Consider the following 16,021-nt stretch of genomic DNA (forward strand, 5'->3'; position numbering starts at 1 on the left):
TGCACTTGACTCTTTCCCCATCCTTCGACTTGTATTCCCTTTCTGCTCCTCTGCGGATCAAGGTTGGCTCTAGGGTATGACGAAAAAGTATTCTCTGGAGTACTTCAACTTGTTTGCAGCGATGGAACTTTCAACCATTGGTCTGATTGATGTCGCGAAGATTCATGATGTGCACGTATTCGATGATAACAATGTAAGGATGGTCGGTTATGACGTTTGGGTGACTAACATGTACGATGATGAGTTGATTTTCTACAAGGATCTGTTCCTCCTAGGGTCGTGACAACCTTTGTGTATAGAGTTGTGGTAGGTCTTGAACCACACTGGGGTGATCCAAATAACATATGTGATTTAAGAACCCAACTTCTTCGCGACCATCATGACATATGTGGTCTACTGCCGACGGATGAAAGATCTGTGGTTGCAGGAGTTAATTTCCTACAATTTTTTTTTGTGAAGGGTGTGCATTTTGCATTAATAGAAGGTAAAAGTATTACAAAAGAGGGCTAAAAAGCCATAACAAAAAAAGCAAAAGAAAGAAACTACTAGATAGTAGCCCCAAAAAAATTCTTATCCCTTTCAACAAAAAAAAGATAAGAGATGACTAACATGTAAGCATTTAACAACAAAACTATCATGTAAAGTAAATCATGTTAAAAAATGAACAACCTTATTGTTAGACCTAAATGTATGAGAGAAGAGCTCCTCTTAGAATCTGGTAAGAAATGCCAAATTTGAACTAAGCTTGTTATGGTGGCACTAAAAAGTTTCTTGCATGGATTGTCAAAGGAAATATAACACATTGAATTTGTCTCCTTCCACCACAATGTCGTTAGTTTCCATCATCCATGTCTCAATAATGCTGACAATGTATAAAATAGCTTCCATTTCAACCCATAAGTATCCCAGTGCAATATCTTGCAATCAACTATCACCATAATTTTGCCCATTTCATCTTGGAAGATAGCCCCAAAACTAGCCAACCACCAAGGTAGAAGTGCCCCGTTCACATTTTCTTTAAGCCAATCAAAGGGGCACCACACTAAAAACAAGCTAAAAGGTTTGGTGGTACCCCATTGCCCCCGAATGGGGTAAGCAAAAGTGTGGTTAGGAAAATAGAGGGCCATAGATGCAAGTACCTTGCATGTCACAGAAAACCTATCGTTCTTTTCCTTCTGGATGGAGCTCGATGGTTATTTGGTTTTTGGGTTGACCAAGAAGTTCCACTTGGTTGGCCTCGAGAATAAAATGAAGGATTGGAAACAACAATTTTACATTAGGTCATCTAAGGAGTTTGGGGTGCTAAGCCGGTAGTCTGATGGAGTGTACAAGAAGAAGAAATCATTCTCCATTCAGAACTGAAGCCTGACCTCGAGTGTTGAAAGAAATATTTTATCAGTTGTGCAATATATAAATGAGACATTCATTAACAAAGTTTTGAATCCAGGGAGTTTGGATAGATGACTCCAGAGTTGTAGGCAACATCTGATACCGCAAAGGAAAAACGATGGATGGATAGGTTTTCCCAGGTGGTGAAAAGAGGTCGCTTTAGGAAGCATATCGATCAAGGAAAGAGCCAATCACTCTGCGGCTGAGAGGAAGGAACATGGGGCTATTATTTCGTCTATGGCTGGGTTCCTTAGTTCGAATTTACTTCACTCTGTATATGAAACTACTGGCGTAATTCAAAACATATCCACTTGTGGTTTAGTGTTGATTGAGCGAAAGCCTGTTATAATGAACTTAGTTATGTGGGTCCATGGAAAGGAAGAGTCTCGAGCTCCTAATTGCTTACAATCAGAAACTGAGGAGCTTCTAATGGGGCATGCTGACCGTTTGCCTACTAGTCCTCGCCAGGAGCCTCCAAGTTCATCATCTATGTCGTCAGGGGGGAGGCTCGTTGGGCATCACCTTGAACTCCCAAATCCGCCAACACTAATGTTTGCAATGACTGTTGAGGAAGCTTGATGATAGAGACAAAATGCTTCACTGCAAGAGCCTAAGGAGGATCATCTCATGCCTCCTGAAAAGAAGTATAAGGTGGGCGATTGGAGCCTTATGTAGGAGTAGCTGAAAGAATTTGTTACCAGAGACTTTCAGTCTGCCCTTATTGATGATGTTAGATTGGTACTCATCGGCCCAAGTTTGGACATACACATCACTACCATCACAGATGTCCTATGGTCGAAGAACTTAGGAAGAAGCACTTGGATGAGTACAACCCATCGGTGGTCTCTCGCCTAGTTGATCGATTCTAGCTATTGTGCCTAGTTGCGTCCCAAAACCTAACAACCCGGTATCTAGGGGCTAGAAAATCAAAGACTAAGGTAGCGAGGCGAGCCAGGGTTGCGTGGCTCGGGCGTTTGCTACCAAAGAATAGGTTACTAAACTGGAGGCTCGCTTAGCCGAGGCTGAAGAATGGGTGGACGAAGGAGAGGCTTCGCTGGCTGAGGCATATGGTGATTTAGAGGGCGCATTAGAGTGGTTATCCATCACATCGGACAAAAATGCAGATTTGATGGAGAAGATTGCTACCATGAAGAACATTATAGTATTTACCTCGAGCCAGACCAAACATCTCTAGCTAGGTATTTAAGCCGGCAGTCGATTTGTTCATGAAGGCTGGATTGATGGGCCTAAAGTAATATAATATGACAGATTTTGCCAAGCTTCTCTCTTCCCAGTCAGCACCGGAGGTAGTGAGTCTCTAGATGATCAGGCCGTGGACAAAGTTCGTCTAACGTCTGATACAGTCGCCATATCTATTACAATTAGAAAAAATTCTTTTTTTTATGTATACCCATAGTTTTAATGACATAATTTAGTAATCAATTGATTACATGAATGATATTTGATATGGTGTTTGGTTGATTTTTTTGCTATGCTCTTACCTCATATTTATTTTACTATTTATTGATGGTGGTGTATGTGTTGTTCGGTCACCCCTGATTTTATGTAGCCAGTTCTCGACTATGTTTGTTAGTTCCCCAACCTGATTCTTACATTATCCTTTGCTCATTTGTTTGGTCTAACTTGTCACAGTTTAAATTTGGAGTGGGCCATTGACACGGTATAATTCACAGAGTTTGTTGCTATATGGTAGAGAACCGCTATGAGCCCTATTTGATTCGAGTTGAGGGGCGTATGTTTTATAATGCTAGAGCATTGAGGGTCGACCTTTAATTGTTTGGATGTCGGTTGGGTGTTATGCATTTTTATGGGTTATCCCGTATTTTTGATCGATCTGATGGCTTACATCATCGGTTAGAGGTGAGGGTGTTTGGCTCACATTTTATACCATTTGAATCTTGTTTACTTGTGTGAGTATCAGGGCCTTAGTTGGAATACCATTTGGGCTCGATTTTAGGGTAATTTGTGCATTGCGTTTCGCGGAGCTTGTCACTTTTGGGTAAGAAGCCACCTCCAAAACTTTCATCTGACCCTTGTTTAGAGATCAGTTTGGAGATTTCCTGTTTCGTTTGCTCGATTGGACTGATGCCCCTACGGGGGTTGCCGTCGCGAGTTCCTTCTAGAGTCATTTGCTTCGTACACTATTTGAAGCTTATTGTTATTGGGTAGCAAACTGCTTCTGGAACTTTTTTCGGTTCGAATTTGGGAATAGGTTGAGGAGTGTGAGTACTGCAAACCTCTTTTTTGGATAACTCAGATCGGATATTTTTATCGTCGTTATCCATTTTTTCGAAGTTAAGTTTCTCGAGTATTGACTAGATGCTTGAGTTCATAAGCTTCTAGAGTTACCTGAGTGTCAGTTTGACTTGTGATTACATATTTAATTAGTCAACATATAATATTTTAACATTCTTAATGTACAAAACCATTAATAAATGGGATGAAACAGCCTTTTCCATTAAAATTTCATAAAAAAATATAAAAAAAATTTAAAGGAAATAAGTGCTTGAGGCCTTCATCGATCCATGTTTGTGGGACTTCTCATCCGGTGTTTTTGTTTAACGAAAAATGGTCGACCTATGTCTGGTTTACCTTGCTTACTGACTGCCCGCGTGTGGCCTGGTTAACCTTCTTCAACACAAGATCTCTGGGTACAAAGATTTTTTCTTGGACATGCTTGTTGTAATAGCACACGGTGCATCTCATCACTTTCTCTCCTAACAAAGAGCAGAGTTGATATGGATATCCTTCACCAAATCTAATGCGAGTGTTGCCCCCTCATAATTTGCCTACTGTCACTCTGTCAAGTCATCAGAAGCTGAAGCAGTAATCATTCACTTACTGTAGTGATTGTACTTTACTGGTAATATATCCTCCATCTAGTGTGATAACATAAATTACATTTTTCATGTAGTGGTAGACAATGTTTGGGTTTCTTAGAGGATGGGCAGTAGGAGCTCGACCCATTTCCTGTTATCTCATTTGAATTTCTTTCTCAACAAGTTCAAAATTATTTTGTTAGCAACTTTGCCTTGTCCATTGGTCTGAGGGTGATGTACTGACTCAAATTTTAGGTTGATGCCTTGGCTCTGGCAAAATTCTTTCACTCATTTGTCCACGAATTGAGTTCTATTGTCTGTGATGAGGATGAGTGGCAGTCCATACCTGTAAATGAGGTATGTCAAGATGAAGTTCTAAATAACTTCCAATATTATGTGGGCGAGTGACTTTACTTTCGATCCACTTAGTGAAAAAATCCACTGCGACTAGAAAAAGCTTACGTTGGCTTTTTGATGGTGGGAATGGTCTAAAGATATTGATTCCTCAGATGAAGAAATGCCTGCAACCCTTAGGTTGGACGATATTACAATGGTGCATAATTTTGACACTGCTCTTACCTCTTTGAGAATTCTTCTGCATCGTTTCGAAGTGTTGGTCAAGAGTATCATTGTCTTGGATCCTGTGTGCGAATTCATTACTCCAGAATGACTTTCATATTCTCTTAAATGTATCTATAGTAGGAGATCTTTCTATTCACCCTCACCAATGCATCTTAGATAAAGAGAGGTGGTTGACTTCCAAAAGAGTTTTGCTTCATTTAGTAGGTATTCGGTGGCCTTGCATTTGAACCTTTTGGATCAGTGATTTCTTCCACTTTTTGCCAGTCTCCAAAAAGATCTATCCAGCTTCTCATTCCTTCGGTCTCCACCTCTATTACTTCGGGTTCTTCAATGGTTTCTCCATAACTTCTAAGGTGTCCCCTCCTGCAGGAGGATACACTTGGAGAGGGGGTCAACCACTTGATTGTCCTTCCTGGTGATGTGCTCTATTTTGAAATCAACAAACCTCCAAATTTTGGCCTTGACCATGGCCTCGCTGAGATACTTCACCATCATTCACTTTTGGCTTCAAATTCTCCCTTTACCTAATTCACCTCTAGTTGGGAGTCTGAGTTTATGTACAGGTGCTGAACACACCTATCATAGGATATGCACAACTCGATAATCAAGGCTTTGTACTCCACTTGGTTATTGGTGACCTTAAACTCAATGTTCACCGGATGATTGACATGCACTCTAGTTTAACTATTCAAAGTCAGTCTTATTCCTGCCCCCGCATGATTGGAATCTCCGTTGATGTACAAGGTCCATGTCATTTGGTCGACACTGATCCTTCACTTGGCAAGCACAGTTCTGGGAAGTCTGTTTGGAAATTCACTACTGCTTGTGCTTTCAAGGATATTCTAGGGATGTAAGTGATGTCAAATTCACTCAACTTCATAGGTCACTTAAGAAGTCAACCAAAGTGCTCTAGTATAGTGAGGATAGATTTAAACAAAATGTCAGTGACTACGTGGATATGATGCTTTTGGAAGTATGATCTGAGCCTCCGAGCTGATATAAGTAAAGCAAAAATTAGTTTTTTCACAATCAAATTTTAGAGTATGACATCCTGAAGAACTCTGCTAGTGTAGAAGATCGAGTATTTATTACGCTTAAATTTTAAAAAATATATAAAATACGAAAAAATTTAAAATTTCACACCCCTCAAAATTTGGACGAAGTAATTTTGTAAAATTTTATCCATTAAATTGATCTAAGTTAAATGTTAACGGTTCGGGAGATTTAGAATATTAAAATAATAAGTTTAATTAATTTAATTACACCTTAATTAATCCTGCTCCTTTCGTTATCGCGCGCATCAGCACTGTTCACAACTCCTAATTTTTTTGTGCGGACCCCTGACGTAGTTCTACGTGCCGCGGAGGTTATTTTCAGGTTATTTCCGAATTATTTTCAAAAATTTCGAAATAATCCAAAAATAACCCGCAGTCTTTATTTTTAAGTTATTTTTAAATTATTTTCAAACAATTAGAAATAACTTTGAAAATAACGGCACTCAGTCCGGAAAGAAAATGCGCTCGTTCACAACCGATCTTCCTTCGCAAATATTACCGTTGATTTCGATGGAATTGTTTCCAGTGCTTCGAAATCCTCCTACGAGAAGAATCGTAGTCCTGCGCTATAGCAGGCGAGTCGAGCGGCATCAGGGATGTCACAGGCTGCATTTTAGGTCTCCAAAGCTTCGAAATTCCTTCCCTTCTCCTCTCTCTTGGTTCCTCTCTCTACAGTGCAAGGGCGAGCAGGCGGGTCGAATAACATAGAGGGAAGTCGCAGGATGTGGTTTAGGATTCCGGGGTGAAATCTTTGGGTATGAATACCTCTTCACCGTTATTTCTAGACCTTCACTTCCTTCCTTCTACTTTCATTTTCCATTTTTCATTTCCAGGGGCTTTCAGAGGCACCGAAATTGTATCGGATGTGTCGAGGTTTTAGCATGATATTTTGGAGGAAGTGAAAATTAAGGTGTCAGGAATTGTTGTGGAGAAAATAGGTGATTTCAGAAAAGCTATTTTAGATATGTTTTGGACAAATAAGTTATTTTCAGTTAATTCATTTCATGAGCCCAAATTTCATGAATTTCTTCGATGCCTATGTTTCCCGGGTTGTGTATACAAAGGTGGTGGGCTTGAGAAGATCATGTAGGAACTTATCGTAGGGATGCTCCGTCAAGTCAGGTGAAATAATTTTTTATCATTGAAGAAAAAAATATTTTATAGATTTTCATATGATTACTCTTTTAAATTATATGTATTTAAAAATTCCTACATAATGTAGATGAATACGTGCTTGGAAATGTATGAATGCAACTTGCCTTATTTTATTATACATGTGATGCTAGCTATGCTATGTTACACTGAATGTATTCATTTATGATTCATACATGTATATGAAATGTCTATAAATGTATGCTACAAGTAATATATTTTAAGAAATATCATGAGTGATGTTATGTGTAGACTATGACATGAGTGCTTGCAAGTACACCATGCAGGGATGCAGTATTGTCGACTCTTGATATTTATATAGAGACAAAACCTTGAAAACTTTTGCGATTAGGTGGTGACAGAATGTTAGTGAACCATGAGTATCAGGGGTGCTATTAATAACTACTATATTGAGGGGAAGCCCAATCTTTATTGATAGTTTATATGTTCTTTGGGGCAGGGTGACAACCCATGATGAAAGGAAATGTAAATAGTTTAGCCTTATATATTTACAAGTGACATTATTTTGAAATGGTATCTATACAATGATATTTTATGATTACATATGTTGGACAACTCCTGAACATGCCTATGAACTTGTATTTGATTATACATATGATTTCATGCTTATGACACAAGTTTACACTGCTGTATTCATTTTCATAAATTGTGTTCTCTATTCATGTTTTCTACTATGCTAGTATGTTATGACTTGTGCAGAAATATATAGTTTCATATAAGCATGCACGTTGTTTCTTTTTCATGTATAAAATCTTATGTTAGTTTTGATTATTTCTCTAATCTCGTTCTTGCTCATTCTTCGCAGTTGCCTTTCAATTAGGGGAACGAGCACCGAGGCGAGTCATCTTTGTATAACTTTTATGCCATCGTTTTGGGATCCTGTACATATATTTTGGGCATGTTCTTTTACTATATTGGATTTAGCTGTTATTTATAATATGATATGATTTTAATGCTTCCGAGTATATATAGAAATGAATTATGAAATGTAATGTATCACGAATACTGAGGCGAGTTAGTAAGACTAGTTCATTACCCATTTTAGTCCTGATTTTGTAAGTTAGGAGAATTTAGTCTTGTCAAATTATCTGTATCCGTCTCTGTCGCACCTCAGCCAACTCTTAAAGGGGGGAAAATTGGGGTGTAACAGAAAGTAATATCAGAGCACGATTATTGGATGAAGAGAATGATGAAAGCGTATTTGGTTTAGAAGAGATAATAATGAGATCAAATATGAATTGATTTATAAAAAAACTATAGGTTGATGAATTTGTGGGGTGGGTAACCCATACGACATAAGGTATCATGCATGCACAATATGATTATTATATGATAAATTGCATGTGAATAATAAATTGTGCCAATACATATGACATGCTTGGATATGAATCAAAAAGTACTGAGGGCTAGTCTCGTAGTCCAAGTGCAAAGCATGAAGTAAGATCTGAAAATATTTCGAACAAAAATGTAAATTAAAATAAGAACAACGAGGAAACCAGAGCTACCAAGTGTTGGGCATTTTGTAACTGATATCACAAGTGGTTGTCAAAATGACTGCTACTGAAAGATCGTCCACAATTATAGGATCCAGATTTGTAACCGGCGTAGAAGTAGATCGACACTTGAAAATCTTTCAGTCTTTCAAGCCACCTGCATTCAAAAGTGCCAGTGATCCTATAGTTGCTGAAGATTGGCTTCTGAAAATCAAAAAAATTCTGGATGGCATGATTTTTACAAAAAATAGGAGAGTTGTATTAGCTACATTCATGATAGAAGATGAAACAATAAGGTGGTGGCAAACATAACATAGAGAATAATTTCAGCTAAAACCTCTTCCACAAGTTTAGTGGGATGACTTTGTCAGGGTCTTCAAAGATTGGTTTATTCTGCCTTCCGCCAGATTAGCACTACAAGATAAATTCTTCAATCTAACTCATGGGTGTAAGATAGTTATGCAATATGAGGCAGAATTCACTTCTCTTTCAAGATATACACCCCGTTATGTTAGTGATCAAAAGGAAAAGTGTCACATATTTCTATGCAGTCTCAGAGAATAGTTGAGGTTGGATTTACTGACATTTAAAATCAACGATTTCTCAGTACTCATTGAAAGAGCTAAAAGTATCGAAAATGAGCTATATTTTTCTAGTTAGTAGTGGCAACCTCAGACAAGCAAGCGAAAGGAGTTTGACAAGAAAGAATGATTCCAAGGAAAGAAAATTAAAACAAAATGTAAGCACATACAACCTCAGGTAGGAAATCCAATTTGAGAAAAGTGTGGAAAAAGATACTTTTGGTAGTGTTTAATTGTTTATGGAAAATATTATAAATGTGGACAATCAAGACATATTCAAATGAATTGTTCACGACAAAGGAATAGAGATAACATTCCACTAACAATTCAAGGACAGAGACAACCCAAAAAATTTTTGGAAGGCAATCGACCCAGTGATACTGTGATTTGATGCTTTCTTAGTGTATATCTTCTTTAATTTCAGTCTTTGACAATAGCGCCAAAAACTTGACCCCATTTCCGTGCTGATAATATAATTTTATGTTTTTATAGCGACTACTCCTAGTGATGCAGGTATTAAATTTTCTAATTATTGATTTCAAAGTTTCACTAGGATTGAAATGCAAGTGCATGTATCATTCAATTATTATAGAATTTTCTTTTAAAATTGCGATATTGATCACACAGGGAAGGTGAAAACTCTTTTTATGACTTAGTAAAACTTTACTTAAACTCCAGACAATTATCTAGGAAATAAAGTCACAAGTTTATATTTAAAAAGAAGTAACTAATTTCTACTAATTTAGTTTCAAAACTTAAAGAAAATGCTAAGTGTTCCTAACTGTGGCACCTAGGCACCAACCTTTTAGAAGCTCAATATAACTGCTTGACGCCTAGGCTCCAGATCCTTATGCCTTGGCGCCAGGCTCTTTATTTCATGTACAGGGCCTGACTCCTAGGTGTCGGTTCACTTTATGTTTTTTTGCTCCATTTGATCCCATTTTGCTCCATTTTTTCTCTTTTTTTCAAAATTCTATCTCTTGTACCTGCAATAAAAAACAAGCAAAGTACCTTCCATTAAAGTACAATATTATTAAAAATGAGCATAAAACACATATATAAAATTAACATATTTTTAGGCATGTCACCCAACATAACTCATTTTTTGGGAAAGCCTTTAGTGCAAACAAATGGTGAAACTTCATAATGCAGAGCTGAGCAACAAGTAAACACTCGAGTTATTGCAATTTTTTCTCAATAAGCTAAAGAATTTGAAGAAGTGGTTACATGTACGCTCTTAATTAAATATTAACCTGACACTGTTCTAGTCAATTTAGGTGCATCACATTTCATTATTTCTGATGAGTTTGTTGTTAGTTTACATGTTGATATTATGTATTTTTCTCCTGTTCTGTGTGTAATTATGCGCTCAGAAAGTGAGTTTTATGTCAACAGAAAATGTCTAGTGCATGTTTATGTTCATGATGAGAAATTGCCAACAAATCTCATTATCATTCCCACTCAAACCTTTCTAGTGCATGTTCATGTGCATGATAAGAAATTGCTAACATAATTGATTATCATATCAATGTAGACCTTTAATGTCATTTTGGGGATGGATTAGTTGGTAAAGTATTTTGCTACAATTGAATGATATAAAAAGTGAGTAAAACTTAAATCGCATGGTGAAAAGCCATATTATATCTTATGTGATCGAAATACACAATTTTCTATGATTAGTGTAGTGAAAGTTGGAAAGTACTTGCAAAGTTGTGAACTGGTATTTATGAAAAAATTAGAAGCGCTAAATCAAGATATACAAGAATTGAAAAATAATCCAGTGATTTTAGAAATTTTTGATGTATTTTGTAAAGAATTGCTAGGGCTATTACTAAAACGAGAAGTTGAATTTGATATGATATACAACCAAATACGTCTGCAATATTCAAATCTTCGTACAAAATGACTCTAAAGGAAATGTAAGAATTGAAATGCCAGTTACAGTAATTAATAGATGAGATTATTATCAAACTAGACATCATTGTTGATTTCTCCAGTACTGTTTGTAAAAAAGAAGGATGGATCCATACGGTTATGTATTGATTATAGATAGCTCGATAAGGTGACACTCAAGAATAAACATTCTTTGCCTAGGATTAATGATCTATTTGGTCAATTAGAAGGTGCTACTATATTTTCTTAAATTAATCTTAGATTTTGATATTATCAGGTTAGAGTCAAGGAGACAGATACAAATAAGACAACTTTTGGGACCAGACATGGTCATTATGAATTCATAGTTATGTCTTTTGGTTTAACCAATGCTCTTGTAATTTTCATGGACATGATGAAATGAATTTTCAAGGTGTATGTGAATCAGTTTGTTGTTATTTTCATTGATGATATTTTGATTTATTCAAAAATTGATGAGTATCATGCTAAGCACTGAGGATTATATTGGAGATGTTGAGATAAAATAATTATATGCAAAATTTTTAAATTGTGAATTTTGGCTGCAAAACATTGCATTTTTGGGACACATTATCATTGATCAAAAAAATTTAGTAGATCCTCAGAAAGTGAATGCATTGTGGAATGCCCTGCTTTAAAGAATATTACTAAGGTACGTAGTTTTCTTGGTTTGACAGAATATTACTGGAGGTTTGTAAGAAAATATTCACAAATAACTATGTCGTTATCCAAACTGATGAGAAAATGTGTCTAGTTTGAGTGGTCTGTAGAATGCTAGCACAGTTTTCAAGAGTTGAAGAAATATTTGACCACTACACTAGTGTTAGCTCTTCCATTAGGCACAAGAGAATTCCATATTTACAATGACGTATCATTAAGAGACTTGGGTTGCGTTCTGATGCAAAATAAAAGGTCATATCCTATGCATCCATACAATTGAAGCCACATGAAAGGAATTACTCGACACATGAATTTGAGTTAGCTAATGTGGTGTTTGTTCTCAAGATTTGATGACATTACTTGTTTGGCATGAAATACAAAGTATTCACCGACCATCAGAGTTTGAGGTACATTTTCACACAAAAAGAGCCTAATTTAAGGTAACGAAGATGGTTTGAGCTGATCAAAGACTATGTTCTGGATATACAGTATTGTCCTGGCTAAGATGCACAGGTAGTGCAAGCCGGATACTTGCTCAGAGGCCAGGGTTGATTAAAGAAATTGATGCTTATAGTTGGAAGTTATAAAACAGGGGGCATGGTGTTGGTAGTACAACCAACGTTAATTAATAAAATTAAAGCATCACAGAAAGATAATAATGGCTAGAATTTTTTAAAATAATGTCAATAAGGAAGGATGATTGATGTGACTGTGGATGAAGATGACATTATCAAATATAAGCTGCACTTATGGGTACCTGCTATTTCTAATTCGAGATGAGCAATTCTACATGAAGCTTATCATTTAGGCTATATAATTCATTCAGACAGCACAAAAATGTACAAAGATTTGAGGTTGGCATTTTGGTGGTCAGGTATGAAGAAGGTTGTTGCTGAATATCTATCTCAATGTCAAGCACGTGAGATTGTAAAGGCTGCACATCAGAAACCCAACACATTTCTACAATCATTGTCGATATCTGAACGGAACTAGAAGAAATTGCTATGAATTTTGTTATGGGATTTCCTTGATCCAAAAAAGATCATGACAATATTTGGGCTATTATTGTCAGCTAACAAAGCTAGTTCACCTTTTGCCAATCAGACAGATAGATTTAGGGCCCGTTTGGGGTAGCTTATTTGGTGCGGTGGCGTTTTGAAAACACACCTGATCTCTTTGGGTAAACTGCGTTTTGGCAGCTTACGCGTTTTCAAAACGCAGAAAACAACATTTTCACACCGCACCTATCTAGGTGCGGTGGAATCTTATTGACAATGGTTTGACTTTTCCAAAAAAATAAAAAATTGTAATAGCCACCGCACCTAGCTTATCAGCAGATTATTTTTAATCAGTTTATCAACAAATTATTCAGTAAGCTACAGCTGCCCCAAACAGACCCTAGTGAAAAATTAGGCTAGATTTTATGTTAAAGAAGTTAACAGATTGTATGACATTCCAAAAGTTATAATTTTTAACTGAGATGAAAGATTCACGTCCACATTATGGAAAGACATTTGACAAAGTTTAGGTGCATAGTTGCATTTCAACACAACATTTCATCCACAAATTGATGGACATTAGAAAGAACAGTTCATGTATTGGAAGATTTGTTAAGACTGGGTGTTCTCGACTTTGGAGGCACTTGGGAAGAGCACATTCCAATGATTTGATTTGCCTACAATAGTAACTATTAGTCTCTCTAACACAGACCTAAGAAGGCTTGCTAAAAATGAAGAAAGCTCAGTTCGAGGAAGTTTCACCATCACGGTGGTTGAAGTAGTGTTTTCTGAGCTTGTCCATTCTCCTTTGTGGTGGGGAGGGTGAAGAATACGTCTTTCTTCTTTGACGTAATGATAAAGCTCGCCTTGCCTAAGGAGTTCCTCTTGAATGCCTCCTCAAACTGACCCCACGAGGTGTCGTGGGAGAGGAAGAAGAAGGTGGGAAGGAAGATGGCCGATAGTGGCCGACATAGAGGGATGGAGGAATACTGCGATGATGCTCTTCTTCCCTTAGGCTCTTTTCTCTAAGGAGGATGAGAAGCTTTCCCTTTGCTCTCTGCTGGAGAATGAACTCACGCTTGAATGGCCCGAGATCCCCTCCCTCGATTATTCTGCCCAAGAGGATATCTCCTCTCGACTCAAGGAACTGGTGAAGTATTCGTAAGTAGAATGGGCTTGTTTCCTCCTCTTTGCCATTTTAGGATTAATATTTAGGCAAATCCTCTTATCTGCTGGTTAACAGTGGCTAATCAAAGTTTTTCAAGGAACAACCATGCGAAATGCATCAAAGAAGGGCTTTCAGGTGCGGGCATGCTCCGAAGGAGGCCACCACGCTGAGGTACTCTGTGTCATAAGCACGTTCGATGCAGGCGTATTTACGCCACATCGCATCCCAAGTTGGCATGGGCGTGATCACACCAATCTTGGGCGTGGTTACACCGAGGTTAACCTAGACGTGATCACGCCAGTCTTAGGCATGGTCATGCCGAGCCACTTCAAGTCATAGCTCCTTAGGTGCTGGTTTGGGGATTTCAAGAATCGTTCAGACCAGAAGAAGTCCCAAACATTCTTTAGACATTAGCATGATCGTTTAGCTCGCCTCATCTCAGGGACCGATGCCTATCAATGGTAATTACTTCCGGGCATGACCATGTGTGCTCGCTGAAGGTTCTATGAACTTCTTGGGCTACGAGAAGGTATGTAAGGACGCAATATGATCCCATATTACTCAAAAAGGTGTTCAAAATACGTGACTTCAAAAATGAATGCTAATAAATGATTAAAAAATGAATGATTGACGAGAAATTATTTATAAAAGATACAGACAACCAATAACGAAGTAAATTTTAAATATACTGCTTCAATTAAATTGATTAGTGACACTTTCATATGTTAATAACAAGATATAAAAAATAAATATAAAAAATTTAACTTACATCATTCGACCGTTTGTTACCATCTTAGTTAATTTCAAGCCCCATTCCGGGTCATGAAGAAAGTAATTTCAGAGCCAAGGTTTATAATTAATTAATGCAATCTAGATGAAAGAGCTAATATGATAATTATAGGAAATTTTAAAAAATATAGAAATAAAATTAAAGTTAACTCAATGTAATAGTTACTATCCATTCACACATAGAGTTACAACCAAAATTATAGAATAAGGGAGTTCAATAGAAAATATTATGGATAGTTAATGTTGGCACGCTTAATGAGACGTGACTTGAGGTCCACTTTTAAATTTTGAGAATAAAATTTTTGAAGAGAATATGAGGCAGAGTCATGCTAACGAAGAGCCAAAGAGAAGGAATCGAGAAGCTCCGGAAACCGAAGATGGAGGAGAGGCAGTGAGAGAGCCGAATTCAAAAAGGCGTTTTGGCTTTATAAAGTGTCTTTGCCTACTTACCTGAAGAGTTGAACGGAGTATATGGGAGACGACAGATGCTAGACAGACTTTTCGTGCTTCGATCAAAATTGAGGCGAGTGGGTGTCAAGCAGTGGAGCCAGCATCGGTGTCGTGCACAGAAAGAGGAAACAAGGAAGATGCACTTGTGATGTGTGAGGGCAAAAAAAGCGTCGAAGTCGAGCATTCGTGCGAGAGGGAGCCAAAACCGTAAGAGAGAGGAGACGGAGTCGCGCATGCTACAACCGTGTGAAGGAGGAGACAATCGTGTGGTTTGGGCGATTGTGTTGTTTAGGGCGACCAAGGTAAGTCTTAAAATTTTTTATTAAATTGATTTAATAATAATACTAATAAGATATATATATATATATATATATTGAATAAAAATTAAGCGATATCACATAAAATAAATTTAATACTTAAATACTAAAAAGTTAATAGTTTATTAAAGTAAGAAATTAATTAAATTTTATACTATGTTTACTCTAGGCTTTCAATTCTAGAAGAATTGACGTCAAGACAAATTAATCAACATCGAGGTGAGTAATTATTTTCGTACACTATGTTAATATTTGCTTCTTCTAGATCAAATGATTTACTGGTACTATCATTAGGTCTATTGAGATTACTGTACAACCCATGATTTTGAATTATATTGTACTTTTTCTTCATATTATATCAATGATGTGTGAACGTTATTATTTAAATGATTTATGAGTATATTGTGTGTTACACAAATAAAAATAAAATATATTTTTAGTAAAAAATGATTTTGATAGAATACTTATAGATGCATGACTAACTATGTTGGAGACAACCCTTAATGGTGCTAGTGCGGGAACACTAAGGTACCTGTGCATGTAAATGAAAAATGATATTGATATTGATGTGTCTTAATTGACAGAATTTTTAGACGGTACTCCTGTGACGGTTGT

The 16,021-nt window shown here is 37.0% G+C and overlaps 1 long non-coding RNA gene across 1 annotated transcript; it reads left to right on the plus strand.

The window, feature by feature from the left end:
• The first annotated feature begins 6,328 nt into the window (after positions 1–6,328).
• On the plus strand, positions 6,329–7,883 carry LOC110025236. The gene is made up of 3 exons (XR_002294107.1): positions 6,329–6,621; positions 6,700–6,988; positions 7,845–7,883. It is a non-coding gene; the product is annotated as an uncharacterized LOC110025236 (long non-coding RNA).
• The last annotated feature ends 8,138 nt before the right edge of the window (positions 7,884–16,021 follow it).

Source organism: Phalaenopsis equestris, unplaced genomic scaffold (assembly GCF_001263595.1).
Source record: "Phalaenopsis equestris unplaced genomic scaffold, ASM126359v1 Scaffold000295, whole genome shotgun sequence".
Taxonomy (NCBI): Eukaryota; Viridiplantae; Streptophyta; class Magnoliopsida; order Asparagales; family Orchidaceae; genus Phalaenopsis; species Phalaenopsis equestris.